The sequence below is a fragment of the Gorilla gorilla genome, chromosome 14, assembly GCF_029281585.2.
Source record: "Gorilla gorilla gorilla isolate KB3781 chromosome 14, NHGRI_mGorGor1-v2.1_pri, whole genome shotgun sequence".
NCBI classification, from domain to species: Eukaryota; Metazoa; Chordata; class Mammalia; order Primates; family Hominidae; genus Gorilla; species Gorilla gorilla.
In genome coordinates, this window is record NC_073238.2 from 36,434,009 (window position 1) to 36,449,438 (window position 15,430).

The 15,430-nt window shown below is 38.6% G+C and overlaps 1 long non-coding RNA gene across 1 annotated transcript in view; it reads left to right on the forward strand.

Moving 5' to 3' along the window:
* LOC129526330 (uncharacterized) overlaps window positions 1–15,430 on the forward strand; it is a 235,927-nt gene that overhangs the window by 96,008 nt on the left and 124,489 nt on the right. The gene's annotated exons all lie outside the window — the stretch shown is intronic.

The window sequence follows — 15,430 nt, forward strand, 5'->3', positions numbered from 1 at the left end:
GAGGGAAGGGAGAAGCTGGGAGGCTCAGAGCCCTGGGGCCACGGTGAGGATTTTGAACCTCATCCTAAGAGTAAAAAGAGGTATGTCGCAGACTCTTCCTAGCCCTCAGCTTTGGGGCCTCGGCTTACTAGATAAAGGAATGCCTGGCTATGTGTTCTTCCTGGAAAACACCCTGCTGCTGGCAGAACCCTGAGGGAAGGGGGTACAGCACCCCTTTCAGGACCCTTCACAGACAGAGGAGGGGTGTGGGCCGGGAAGTTCATTGTCGTAAGGCCTTAAATCATACCACACATTCAACACTCAAATCCCCTACCCACAAGTGCAGTTCTGGCTCCTGAAATTTGGGTGAATAAGTAAACAGCTGATGCTGCTGGGTCTTTCCTGGGTCCAAGACTCCCCTGCTCTGGGTCTTCCTCTTGGTGACAGCGGACTTGGGCTCCTGGGCTTGAAGATTCCCAAGAGGTCAGTTTAGTTCTGGAGTGAGTTTTTTTAAAAAATAATTTATTTTGTATCTAGAGTGTGCAACATGATGTTTTAATATACATACTGAAATGGTTACTATAGTAAAGCAAATTAACATATCTATTAGATCAGATGGTTACCCTTTTTTTGTGGTAAGAGCATCTAACATCTGCTCTCTTAGCACATTTCCTGTATACAAGATTATCACTCTAGTCTTGAAAACAGCAAACATTTGTCTTATCCTCCCTCCTTAAGCTCCCCTAACTACTTCATTCTACCTTTCATTTCTCTTTATGTCCTGAACCCAAATAACCCTTATAAGCCTTTTAAATGAATACAGTTTTGTTGAATATTAAACATATGTTTAGCTTTGTAAAGATGTGGGGGTTCAATAAATATAATCGACCTAGATGTAGGAACTAAAACTATAAAATTTCTCAAACAAAATACAGAAGAAAATGGTTGTGACTATCAGTGAGGCAGAGGTTCCTTGAACTGGGCAGCAACAGCACAAAATAAAACACCTATAAATGGCACTTCATAAACAACAACAAAACTTTTGCTTTTCAGAGGCACTGTTAAACAAATAAAAAGTCAAGCCAGACACTGGGAGAAAATATTACAAATCGCATGTCTGACAAAGGGCTTGTTTTGAAACATGTAAGGAACTGTTACAAGTCAGTAAGAATGTGAACAACCTAGGAAAAATTGGGCAAGAGATGTGAACAAACACTTTACCAAGAAGTGGTAGTTTGCATCCCTAGTCATTAAAAAACTGCAAATGAAATGCACAATGAGACACAATTACACACCCACTAGAATGGCTAAAATTTAAAAGACTAATCATAGCAATTGTTGGCAAGAATGTGGAGCAACCAGATGCTCATAAACTGCTGTTAGGAATATAAAATTTCTTTGGAAAACAATTTGACAGTTTCTCAAAAAGTTAAACATATACCTACCATATGACCCAGCCATCCCACTCTGGGTAATTCTCCAAGAGAAAGGAAAGGAAATACTCACACAAAGACTTGCACATGAATGAATGTTCATAGCCCTGTTTGTAGCAGTCAAATCTGCAAACAACCCACGTAGCCTATCACTCAGCAATAAAAGCTATTGGTCTTTGCTACAACACGAGTGGGGCTTTAAAAGCCATGCAAACAAAAAGTACATAACAGTCCATTCATCTAAAATTCCAGAAAATGTGGACCAATCTGGATATAGGAGGATAGACTGGAGATGAGTAATTTCCTGAGGACAGAAGTGGAGACAGGGTGGGTTACAGAGGGGCATGAGGGAACTAGTGAAGCTGAAGGGAAGATTAGCTTGATTGCGGTGATGGTTTTTTGTATGTAAAATTCATCAGATTGTACACTTTATGTACAATTTATATTAGTTCTACCTAAGTAAAGCTGGAAAATGCTAGGAGCTGTCCTTGTCTTCTAGAGCCGTACATTCAGGTGGATCTAATCAGACCTAGTCTTGCTGAGCTGATTTAGAGGAGTTCAGGTCTTTAGAATTGTTTTAACCTCTTGGGGGTCGGGGATCTCCAATCTAGAATGCCCTGAGGTGGCTCTGCTGCTCCTGGGACCATTCTGAGCTACAAAATAATAAGTAGAGACGCATAAGCTCATGCTCTGGCATTTTGGGAGGAGAAAAGCCTCAGAGAACTGTAGGGGGAATGAGTTCAGAGCTATCTCAGCAAAACAACTGAGACCTACTGAATCGATCTACTTGCTAAATACTGTACTGGGTTAAATACCGCAGGCATTTAATCTTCACGATACCCTTGTGATCCATATCCTCCTTTTATAAAAAGGAAACTGAGTCAGAGAAGATAAGTCACTTGCTCTTGAAATCTCATTCAGATGTTCAGGGTTTACGGGATTTCTTGTTTGAGACTCGTAATGGTTTCTGATAGCACTTGAGCTATTTATTTTTATGTTACAATGAGGTTCATATGTTATAGATTTTTCAAGCAGTGTTGGCCTTGGTATAGGCAATGGCTAGCTTATCATGGGTGTCTTGGACAAAAGAAATTGTCATATAATTTCATCCCCCAGTAACAGAAACCACCCCATGACTATGAGCTCACTGCTGTTTACTCATAATTTCTTTTAAAGTTGATATATAGCAAAATCCACTCTTTTTAGTGTACAGTTCTATTAATTTTGACAAATGCATTGAGTTGTGTGAATAACCACCAGTCAAGATATAAAATAGTTTCCTCGCCCCCTTCCCTAAATTTCCATTGTTCCCCTTTCAGTCAGACATTCCTCCCATCCCAAACCCCTATCAATCACAGATCTATTCTCCATTCCTCTAATTTTATATTTTCTAGGATGTCAGATGAATGGAGTTATACAGGATGCAGCCTTTGAGTCTGGCTTCTTTGCCTTAGATGAATGCATTTGAAATTGATCAGTGCGGGTGCCTTTGGTGGCCATTTGTTCTTTTTTGTTGCTGGGTGCACTCTTTTGTGTGGATGTAACACAACCTGCCTAGCCACTCCCTCATTAGGGCACAAAAGGATTGTTCCTGGCTTTTGATGATTATGAATATGGCTACTATAAACATTAGCATACAGGATTTTGTACAAATGTAGATTTTCATTTCATTTGGAGAAAATATTTAGGAGGTGTTCTACTGGATCCCTCATGCTCTGTTCATTATTTGTTTTCTAGCTTTTTTCTCTGTGTTTTATTTCTGTTAGTCTATCTTCAAGTTTTTTCCCTTATCTCCATTCTGCAATTGAGCTCATCCAATGATTTTTTAAATTTAAAGTATTTCATTTTTTAGTTTAGAATTGTCCATTTTTTGCATCGTTTCTATTTCCCTCTGAGATCTTCTTTTTTTTTTTTTTTTTGTTCATTTGAAGATTGCTCACTTTTACCTCATGGAGATGATTTAAAAAAAAAAAAAACTGCTCTAACATCTTAGATGATTCCAACATCTGGGCATCTGTGGCTTGTCTTTTTCCCTGAGAATTTTTCAGATTTTCCTGGTTCTTTGGATGTTGAATAATTTTGAATTGTTTCCTGAGCATTTGAATGTTGTGTTGGGAGACTTTAAAATCCTCTGAAGAGTATTGATTTCTTTGTCTTAGTAGACCTTTGGCCTGTTTCAGTGCAGACCACAGTTCTATCTCACCTGCTGTGGGTGTTGGTGCAAACGTCAGTACAGTCTGCAAAGACTTCTGTGATATTAGGGTTGCCACAGGCTCCCCTCAGTGTGGGTTTGGGATCTGGGTGGTGGTTAGTGCCGTATTTGGTTTTTCAAACTCCTGCTATGCATCGGGGTGTCTGGTCCATGCACCTGAAGCTTGGTGGAGCCTGGGACATCTTTTGGATACACAGAGTTTGGAGATACTCCTCTCCAGCTCTCTGCTATCTGGGGATTTTCTATATGCTTGAGCTCCCAGAGGACCATTTTCCCAGATCTTACTGCCAAAAAGTTAGTTTCCTTTCAGAGATTTTCCCCTTGGCCCAGTTTTGGTTGTCTCAGGCTGTCCTCAGGGCAATGTGGAGAGAGAAAAGAGAAAGGAAAAAAAAGATAGAGAGAAAATTTCCCCTAAGCTCCTTTGAGCTACGGAGGCTGTTTTTCCTTTTTCCTCTGTCCAGAGACATGGCTTTTCTCAGATTCAGATGACTGCTCCTGTACAGCTCCTGGAGTGGTACAACTCCGAGCACAACCCTCTCAGGGTGGGACCTGAAAAGGAGAGGAAGCAAGACAAAAACCTCAACTGCCACCAACTCAAGCCCACACCTTGATGCAGGAATGCCAAGAAGGTTTGCATAGGTGCTAATTTTTTGCAATGAATCTTAGAGTTGGAGTACAAAGGATCTTGTCAAGGATCTTGTACTCCTGCTGGATTTTAAAAGCAGGGAGATAGAGTATTTTCTAAGTGTGAACACAAATTAAAATGGCACAATGAAGATATATGAACAGCACCTGTGAAGTGCACTGGTTGGGACTTTAACTTTTGTAAAGAAAGAGTCTTTTATAAAATGTTTTTGAGGAAGAATTTGTGAGATATTATTTTCCTGCAATTCAAATCCCCCGTGTCCCATCTCCATTGTCAGAAACAAAAGATTTTTTTGTTGTTGTCCACATTGACGGACTCAGATGAGAATGAAAGTCATGCAGATGGAAATCTTGAACCTGCTGCTGTTCAACAGGGCTGTTGGGAGAAGCCCCTGGAGCCCCAGACTCTTTCTTCATCTCTGAAGTGTGTGTAGCATCGAGCAGGCTTCACTGCAGGAAGGAGAAGAAGGAAGAGCTGGAAATGGAGTCCTGAGGGACAAGGGGACGCTGAGAGCCACTCTTTCAACCAGGAAGAAAAGCCACAGTGCCAGAAGAAAAGGTCAAAAATAAAATATTTAAATTTCCTTACTGGTACTTTTCAGATCCAACACTCTCTGTGAATAGTCAAATGGAGAGTTGACTCACAAATGATGTGTTGAAATGTATTTGGATGCTTCACAGTGCAGAATTATAAGCCTCAATTAACCAGATAGTTTCCTCAGTTCTCCTCTGCCCCCACCCCTTTTTTTTTTTTTTTTTGGAGAAAGATTGTTTACAAAGCTCAATCTGTGTTCATACGGCTGTCATCATCTTTAACAATATTGAGCAATATTTATTAAGTCAGTAAAAATAAATTTGACACTTTCCTTCTCTGTAGAGGTTTGGAACCAAAACTTGTTGCACAAGATGTGGTTAAGTGAGAGAAACACACACAGTTGTGTAGTAAACACCAAATTAATAGTGTGCATAGATTATATATTTAAATTGTTCTCAGGTCAAGGGTAAGTAAGTTCAGAAGATTTTTAGAGTACGTTAAATTGCAGGAGTTTTATGTTTAGGTAAGGTAAGGTTAAAATAATTGGTGTCTTCTAAAAAGCCTGGGGAGTGGACAGCCAGAGGAAATAGGCTTTAATGAACTGGTGCACTGGGGAAATTTGGATTTGCAGTGGGTAAGCCTTCAAATGCAGGGGCCCTCACTATGTTTGCTTTGAGAGCAGCACAGAGGCTGTGTGGCATGGGCTCTCTGGGAGTTCCTCACTATTTCTGGGGTGGTGGCTCTTTTATAGAAATTGATGTGAACTACCTTTTCTAAACACACACTTACACACAATCGTATTTCTGGTTTGGAGGGTTCATCAGTAGGCTGTGAGTTGAGAAGGCAGGTGCTCTATTGGTTTCACACATTGTATCTTTTAAACAATATTCAATGGATGAAGTGATGAATTCAGTAAGCAATTAGGCATCAAATGCCTCCTATGTGTCGGGGACAGCTCTTGGTGCTGGGGACATAACACTGAGCCAAACATAGAAGCATTCTTGTTGTCATGAAGCCTGGGGGAAGACAGACCATCAACACAATGAATGAGTCAAGGCTATGATATATGAGGTGGTGGTGAACACCGGGAGGAATGTCAAGCAGGGAAGGTGGGTAGAAAGTTTGCACGGAAACTGTAATTTTAGGTGGCATAGCCAGAGAAAGTCCCACTGAGAAGTTGGCATTCAAGGAAAGACCTGAAGGAAGTGAGGACATAGATTGCACCTCTCCGTGGGTCATCCATCCACCACAACAGCTGGGTCAGTTTTATGTCGCTTATTCATTTATTTTCTGTTAATTAATATTTGGAGGTTTGGTGAGATAATATTTGTCAGAGAGATGGGCTGAATGTCAATTTAGAGGGGAAGGAAGCTTTATAACCCTACTGGTCTACTCAGAAGGAAGAAAAAAATTATATATAAGAATGACTATCACAATAAATAATCAGAAATTAAAATTTTGGGTTGTATGTAAGTTCTAATCCGGTTGTTCATGTCCCCTCTTCAAAGTGTCTTCTATACACAGGGCTTGTTTCCTAATATAAGACAGTGTCCTAACATGTAAACCAGGAATACTTTCCTACTTCAAGTAAGAAAAAAACCTAAATAGAGTGACTTAAATAAATAGGAGCTTTTCCCACAAAACAAGCAACCCAGAGGTAACTTGCTGCTGACATTTGTTCAGCAGTTTAGCAGTATCAGAGACAATAATGATTTAATTTTTCTGGCCTTTTCCTCATGGTTACAAGATGGCTGTTGCATACTCAGCCATCATGTCCACATTCCATCAGATGGGCTAAAATTGAGTGAGGGGAAGAGCAAAGGACTGAATCAACAAAGCAAAACCTTCCTCAGGGATACAGAGAAGACATGGCTTATGTCTCATCAGCCAGAACTTTTTAACAGGGCCAATCCCAGCTGGAATGTGGCTTTGGAGGCAGGAGGTTATAAATGGAGGCTGGGCATGACGGGCAGCCTCTCTGAGATGGCCCCCATTATCCTACATCCTGGTATTTATGCCTACATCTTTCCTTTTCATGTGTACTTGACCTAGTGACTCACTTCTGTGCATGCACTATGGCAAGTGATGACATGTCACTTTAGAGATTAGGTTTCAAAGAGGCTGTGTCATATCTTCTGTCTTGGGCATGCTCTCTCCTGCTCCCCCTTGATTGCTTGGCTTGGGGTGACCAGCTGCCACACTGTGTGGCAGTCCTAAGAAGAGGCCCATGTAAGTGAGCTTAGGAATAGATCTTCTGAGGTCTGTTCACAACCGTGTGTGTGAGCCTGGGAGAGGATCCTTCAGCCACAGTTGAGATTTCAGATGAGTGTATCCCTGGCCAACAGCTTGAGTGCAACCTCATGACAGAACTTGAGCTGGACACACCCAAGTAAACTGCATCCAATTCCTGGTCCACAGGAACTGTGAGATAATAAGTTTTTGTTTTAAGTTGCTAATTTTGGGCTAATCTGTTACACAGCAATAGATAAGTGATACATTGGGTCAATGAATTAACCATGTCTTTTACATCTATATGTGATAATATTCAACAACAAAAAACTTCTTGATGAGAAACTTATTAAAGGTTTCTCGCAAGTTTAAGTAAATTAAGTGTACTAATTCTCCCTGCTCTCAAAGTTATTTATCTCTTCAAGGAATACTAGATTAATGAGCATCATATAAATTTTTATGGAAATTTTGTTGTTACCTAATAGGGACACTCGTGTAAATGTTTCATGGGTGTATTCTCTATGTCTAATACCAACCAACTCTCCATGTCCAGATTATGATTTATTTATTTGCAAGTCTCTGAGTTATCAGGAATATTTCTCATGGGCAGAAATTACCCTGGCCATATCTCAGTCTTGTGATCTTTGTAATACTAAATAAAACATTTCTTTTCAGTACAAGCTAATCATCTAACATCCTACTAACATTTGTTTTGGCCTCAGAATTTTGTGTATCTCAACGTTTTTCAGAGTTCTCTGTGATGTGGGCCAATCTTAAATATCCAAAAATTGGTTTATTTTTCTCCAATATACTTAGAGCAGGCTGATTTTCTCCTTTTTTCTAAATATGCTCTCTCATTGTTGCCTAATTAGGCCTTTGACTGTTTTATATCACCATGTAAATTTTCCTTGCATACCACCCCTTCTCCCCAACCAATCTCATCCAAATCTTTCAAACTCACCTCCAAGGCTCCAGTGATCGTATCAGTCCATGCTGGTCTGTTCTCTAACACCCATTTGGCCCTCCGCCACCTGATTGCCTAGAGTAGGCATACTAGGAAAATATTTCTGGAATTAAGTTTGAAAAATTTCAAGGTGTTTTGAAACATTCTCTTTTTTTAATAATATCAGCCTTTCTACTTCCTAATAGGGAGTGAGGGTGAGAAGTATTAGTAATTACTATGTACCAGGCATTCCTTATACCTTATAAAATACAAGCTATGACATAGGCATTACTATCTCCACTTTGCAAATAAAGACAGTGAGGCATAGAAAAGCTCAAGTCCTAGGCTGGGCGCGGTGGTGCATGCCTGTAATCCCAGCACTTTGGGAGGCCAAGGCGGGTGGATCACCTGAGGTCAGGAGATCGCGACCAGCCTGGCTAACATGGTGAAACCCCATCACTACTAAATACCAAAAAATTAGCGGTGCATGGTGGCGCATGCCTATAATCTGAGCTACTTTGCAGATTGAGGTAGGAGAATTGCTTGTACCTGGGAGGCAGAGGTTGCAGTGAGCCGAGATTGTGCCATTGCACTCCAGCCTGGGCAACAAGAGTGAAACTCTTTCTCAGAAAAAAAAAAAAAAAAAGCCAAAATAGTTAGTCCTTAATATCACAGTGATTGAGCAAGGATTGGACCTCAGGTGGTCTGAATCCCAAGCACTTTCTCTTCCCTTGAAACCACACATTCCTTTTTAGATTTGAGAATTATGTTAATATATTCCTCAAAGTAAACCAAAATTGGAAATTAATTATCTCTTTTTCCTTTAATTCTTAAGCAAATCCTTTGCACTTAGGATCAAAAGTAGTTGCATCGATTCTCCTGTTGAACATCTAGCTTTGTTATCTTAAAAACCTGAATTATTGGCTTCAGAGTCCCTTGTAAGGTATTCCTTGAAACTTTCTCTGACATACCTAATTTCTAGTTTGAATTTGGCATTTTGGACCTTGTGGGTTTTATTGTTTATACTTGGGTGGTTTATTTTTCATTTAAAAACCCATCTGACTTTTTCGTAATTGAAATCTTTTTGCTTAATTGAAATTAGCATTTCTTTGGTATGTTTTGGAAAACTAGTGATATTAAATATGTATTTTAAACAATTTTATTAATGCTCAGAAAAGTATATGCAAAAACTGTACAAGGATCAGGTCTGAGCTGTGTCAGTCTGAAGTTGGTTGACAACTTTTGCTGAGCTTTCTTACTGCACAGCAAGTCACTGAATTGTACATGAGATGACCAGTTTTGTTCAGATATGTGTCCTTGTGTTGATGCATATTTCTAATCCAGTCATATAAATGCTCCTAAATGTGCCCCATTCGGTGAGATGGGAGAAAGTTCAAGGAATACCATATTTTCAGGAAGGTCAGTCAGTATTATAGGAGTTGATAGAAGAGAAAGAACATAGGAAAAATTTCAACTCTCCATAATTGGAGTAAGTGAATATTAAGAAAATTGATTATTGATTAACCAAAACACCCAATAGCATTAGTGTCCTGAATTTTCACCCTAGGATGCTTTGCAAACAGAGGCTTAGAAAAGTAAAAGGGAGAGGGATCTGGCAAAGTTCTAATCTCCCCAAGTGGACACTGTGAAGCATAAAGCACTGTGCATTAGGAAAGTTTTATTGCTATTTTTATTTATACAAGAATGTAGTTTTCTGAAGTTAATTAAAAATTATCCCAAAGAAGGAATGGAGTTTGAGGTTGTGAAAATTGGTGATTCCTGAAGTCTTACTGTAATGTACTTTATCAAGATGAAGTCCAGGGCCCTGGTGAAGTGGGAGAGGCTGGGCAGCCTGGGTCCAATTCAGCTGCAACCTGAGTAGGCCATGACTGTGTGTGTGTGTCTCAGCCTCACTGCATCAGAATTTTCTCATCTGTACAAGGGGATAATCATAGTACTTATTAATCAGACTCCCAGGATCAAATCAGTCAATAAATGTAAGGCTTTAAAAGGACTTTGTGGCACATAGTGAATATCTGATAAATGTTAGCTATTATTTATGACCATAACGTCATTTAATCCTTCCTCAAACATTGTTATGTAGGTATTTTACACAGAATTTATAGAAGAAGAACTCAAAATGCAGAAACACAAAATAACTTCTCCAGGGCCATACACAAGCTATTAATTGATAGTTTGGAGATTTGAGCAGAGATTTATCTGATGCCAAAGCTCATATGTTTATTTAAATAAAGTCTGTAAAAACAATGATTTGACACTTACAAATACAATCTCAATTTTCTAAATAAAAAATTATTTTTATTTGACTAAGTGATGGATTAAGGAGTGAGTTTTCCTAAATATCTCAAAAGAAATGATTAAGTCAAGGATTCAACCAAAGACTGCTGAAATGGAAACTGAAATTATTATGAATTAGCACAGTGCTTGGTCTCATAAAATTCAGGTGTGCGAGTCAGTGGCAGAGAAGTTCTCTGAGTGTGTGTGCTGAGAAATGAGGTGAGAATGACAAAACTATATAAAGTGACAGCGATACATTACAGGTGCTAATTAAAACAAAATGGTCTCTGTCTTGTTTCCAGGAACCCCCATCTCCTCATTCTTATTTTTAGTAGGCTTTGTTTTTAGGATGACATGAGTCAGTTTGGTGGATAATACACTTAGGGCAGAGTCACAATCTCATAGTTCTTGATTACCTGAAGTTGTTGGTTGGATATATTAAATTAAAAAGTTGCTTCAGTTTGGAGTGGACAATATGGTTTAAGAGCATAATTGGAAGTAGGAGTTCTCAGCAAACACCAGGTCAGCATGGAGTTATTGTAAATCTGAGTAGGAAACAAATTGGGCGATATAATTTGGGCTGCTTGCTTTCTGTCTCTAAATTTCGTTTTCATAAAGTGATCCAGAAGAGATTTTGTATAGTGTGAATCTAAGCTTGATGGAAAATCAATCAGGTACTGAAATATTCAGTCATTTAGGATAAACTGTAGTGACAAAGAAATGATAGACACTTGGGATTAGAAGAGATCTCAAATGTTCTATGGTCCAACTCCACCTATGCTTATACCTAGTTTTTTTGTTTTTTTTCCAATCTCATCTTGACCATCTGTAGTGATATAAAACTTATTACTGCACATGTAAAAGTTACAGTCTCAGATGGCCTAATGGCTAGAAAAATGTGTTCTTAGATAGAGCAAAATCCTTTTTCAGTAACTTCCATCCATTTCTCTGATTTCAACCCTCTGAAGCCACATTTAATTTCTAATATCATTTTCATATAATATGTTCTTGGAAACTTTTCTTCAGGTTGACGATCCTTATCCGCTTAAAGCTTTCTCCTTTTGAGACCCTTAAAAGAAATGGTCAGTAGACTCTTGCCAGCTTGTTGACATTTCTTTTAAAGACGTTTTTTCAGAACTGAGGACAGTTCTCCAGTGTGGTCTCCACTGATGAGGCCAGAGTGCTGCATGTTCTGATCCCTCCAGAACAGGCTGCTTAAGGTTGTATAAGCCTTCCTGGCCACTTACTGAACTGTTGACTCTTGTTGAGGCCAATGGTAATCATAATCTCTTGAGTCTTTTTTTTTTTTTTTTTTACAATTAGTTATGTCTCCACAGTACTGCATTTCTATCCGTCCCCTCCCCTCCTCTCACCTCCCCTCCCTTTTTCTCTCCCATCCCCTCCCCTTCCCCTCTCCTCCCCTCTCCTCTCCTTTTCTGTCCTTTCTCTTTTTCTTTTTTGTTGAAGCTTGAAATGGACAGTGTTTATGCCTATTATAGTTTATTGAGCTAGATTTGACCCATCTTACCGCACTGCTAAGATTATTCAGGACTTTGTCTCTGATATCCCATTTGACATTCCTATCTGTAATTTGCTAGTTGGATCTGTGTGTGTCTTACATGAGAGCCAGTAATCACAGGCTGTTGACTCACATCTGGAACCCAACCCTGGATCCAGTGTGGTGAGGGTGGGCGTGATGGCTCTGGCAGGTAATGTTGGGAACTTGACAACTGAGCCCTGGTGTGTGGGGGATAAAAAGCAGCCCAAAGCAGAAGAAGGACAGGGCCCATGGATGCAAGATAGGTTAGGAGGCACATTTTAAATATATCTAGGTAGGCATTGCCCACCTGTCAACATTGCAAAGTAGAAAACCAGGAGCTGGAGGCACAATGGTAAGGGAGGGATGATGCCCTGGTGGGGAAGGGGCACCATCCTGCCCAGGTGGGTGCTGACTTCATGCATGCATTCCTCCCAGCACCCAACACGAATCAGTGTTGGGATTTAGGCTGAAGCCTCAGAGGCTTTCCTTTCTGAGGAATTCCTTCTGCCTCAAAGTCATCAGAAGTGCACAAACAGCAGCCCAGGTCGCCTTCCTCTAGGTACACGTTACCTTCAGAGGCACAGAAGGCCCTCAGGAAATACATGCTCACAGGGGATGATAGGGAGATATCTTAGAATTAAAACCCCTATAAGACACAAGTGACACATAGAACAAACAATGGTAATTAAGCAGAACTTAAGAAATCAGACAGAAAACAAGCATAAAAAGTAAGTATAAGAAATACTTTAAAAGAGATAAGAGAACCTATGTGGAACACGGAGCAAGAATTTTTAAAAATCATAAATAAGAATCATTAAGAACTATCTAATATGAAGACGTAATAGCTAAAACAAAGAACACGGCAGATGAACCAAAAAGAACAATTAATAAGTCTTAAGAATGAATTAATCAGCTGGAATATTTTGCCAAGGAATTCTTCTGGTAAGCATCAGGAAGGGATAAAGAGGGAAAATGTAAAGGACTTGTTAAAAAATATGATGTCTGGATATAGAAATGTTAAAATATAATAGAAGTCAAAGAAACTGAGAAAAATTGAAATTACAGCAACATTATTTCTACCATAAGATGATAGAGGACCTCAGATTATAAAGACTGCCATAGTGCCATATACTAATGAAAAACCCGCATACAGATACACTGTAATTAACTGTGGGAAAATGAAAGACAACAAAACAATTCTAAAAACTTGGAGATAAAAATTCTTATACAAAGAAACAGGGATCAGACTGGTATCAGCCATTTTGTAAGAGACACAACAGAGTAGCATTTTCAAGTATTAAAAGAAACAAAACCCCTGAATGCCTAATTACAATTTCATATTAACTAAACTATTTATTTATTTATTTATTTATTTAGAGACTGAGTCTTGCTCTGTCGCCCAGGCTGGAGTGCCGTGGTGTGATCTTGGCTCACTGCAGCCTCTGCCTCACGGGTTCAAGTGATTCTCCTGCCTCAGCCTCCCAAGTAGCTGGGATTACAGGCACATGCCACCACGCCTGGCTAATTTTTTTTGTATTTTTAGTAGAGATGGGGTTTCACAATGTTGGCCAGGCTGGTCTCGAACTCCTGACCTCAGGTGATCCACCCGCCTCGGCTTCCCAGAGTGTTGGGATTACAGGCGTGAGCCACTGCGCCTGGCCTAAACTGTCAATTTAAATGCGAGGATAAATAAGACAATCTTAGGCAAGCAAAGCATCAGAAATTTCACCAACTACCTTCTTTGAAAATCTCCATTGAGGTAATACTCCAAAAAAACTGTTAAGTCCAGGAGGGCACTGTTAACTTGGAAATGAAGTCAAGATTACTGTTGTCAAAATAATACTTAAAAAAATATGCTCAATGCTCATAATAATGTTTTAGATGATATCAGCAGAGCTGGGGGTGAGTGGAAAGACTGAATTGAGTGTATGGTGGGTTGTGTGGTGGAAATTATTGAAGAGCTGAGGAAAAATGGAGCTATTAATTATTAATAACTGTCCTGTGGAGGAACTGGATCAGGGAAAGGGGGCAGATTTTAGGCACTGAGAAGCGTAAGAAATTGATAGGGGAAAATGAAAAAAGTACAACATACATGAAACAAAACCTAGAATGACCAGGGATTGAACTAAATAATCTAGAATGACCAGGGATTTAACTATCTGATGAAGATATTCAGATGGGATGAAAACCAAAATGTAATAGAAACAATTTCAATAAAATTAAAGGGATATAAAATGATTTACTAGAGAAATATTAACTAAAAGAATGTTATATATTAGTAAAAAATGATAGTTTTCAAGAAAGTCTAATAAACATGAATATGTATACTTTTTAAGATTTCCTTCAAAAAGTAAACAATTGAAAAAACTATGGGAAGAAATAGATAAATCAATGATTAGGCTTTGATATATTGATCAGAAAAAATAAACGGGTTGAATATCTAGTAGATATAAATTACTTTCAACAAATAGAGAGCATACTTTCTGTTTGAACACACATAGAACACAAAAATTGACCACATACTACATTACCAAGAAAGTAAACCTTAACAACTTTTAGATAACCAGGGTCATACATGGTATATACTTTGACCATACATGTAGTGAAATTAAAAAAAAAATTGAAAACCCAAAGAAATGACATATGTTTGGAAACTGAAAGAAAAATCTGAATACTTGACGAAGAAATCATAGAAGAAATCATAAAAGAAATGTTAAAAGAAGACAACTGACACGTCTGAGACACAGCTAAAGCAGTTGTGGGAGGAAAATGTATAGCTTTAAATGTATTATTTTGCAGAACAAAAGAAAGCATAAAAACAAGTTTGATGAGCTTGCAGGCATGTTTTCATTGAAGTCGTTGGTAATGCTGTTGAAGTGGACTGTGCATACGGCTGAGAGTCCTGTGACTTCAAAGACTTTCCTCTGTTAAATTGATCCATCACAATATCACAATGGTGAAGTGGATATTCAGTCAATCATGATTCTGTCTAAATGCATTAAAACTCAAGCAATAATTTGTTATACCACCAGAAAGGTATCACGAATATTTTTGTCTATTGACCATTAAATACAGATGTGTATTTAATGGTGCATTTTTTTTTAAATCTTCCAGGCAAGAAGAACGTTCATGATACGATTATTGTGAATCTTTCCTGACTCCTAATGATTGTCTCTTTACTTCAAAATTAAATTCTTCACACATTATTTGCTTACCAATTTGTTCAAAACATTTTCTTGGCTGAACACCAAACCTGCCAGCCTGTACAGTTTGTATTATGAACGTTCTTTTCCTTTCTGAACATTACAACATTTATTCATCTTCAGTCCTCCTTTTACTTATTAGTTCCATAATTATTTAAAAGTTCACTGAAAATCAATTGCATTAGACCCTAGGATGATGCCTTTGAATGATTAGTTATAATCAAGACAGAAATCTAGGAACCAAATTTTTTTTTTTTTTTTTTTTGCTGCTGTACACTCAATGGTCAGGAAAGCCAATAGGCAAGATTGGGGAAGATGTTGAAAATGAAAATATTTAACATGTTTAAGCAGAAAAAAAGTCCATTTTTGTATAAGAAAATGTTCTTATTATGCACACATGATTATCTACCTCT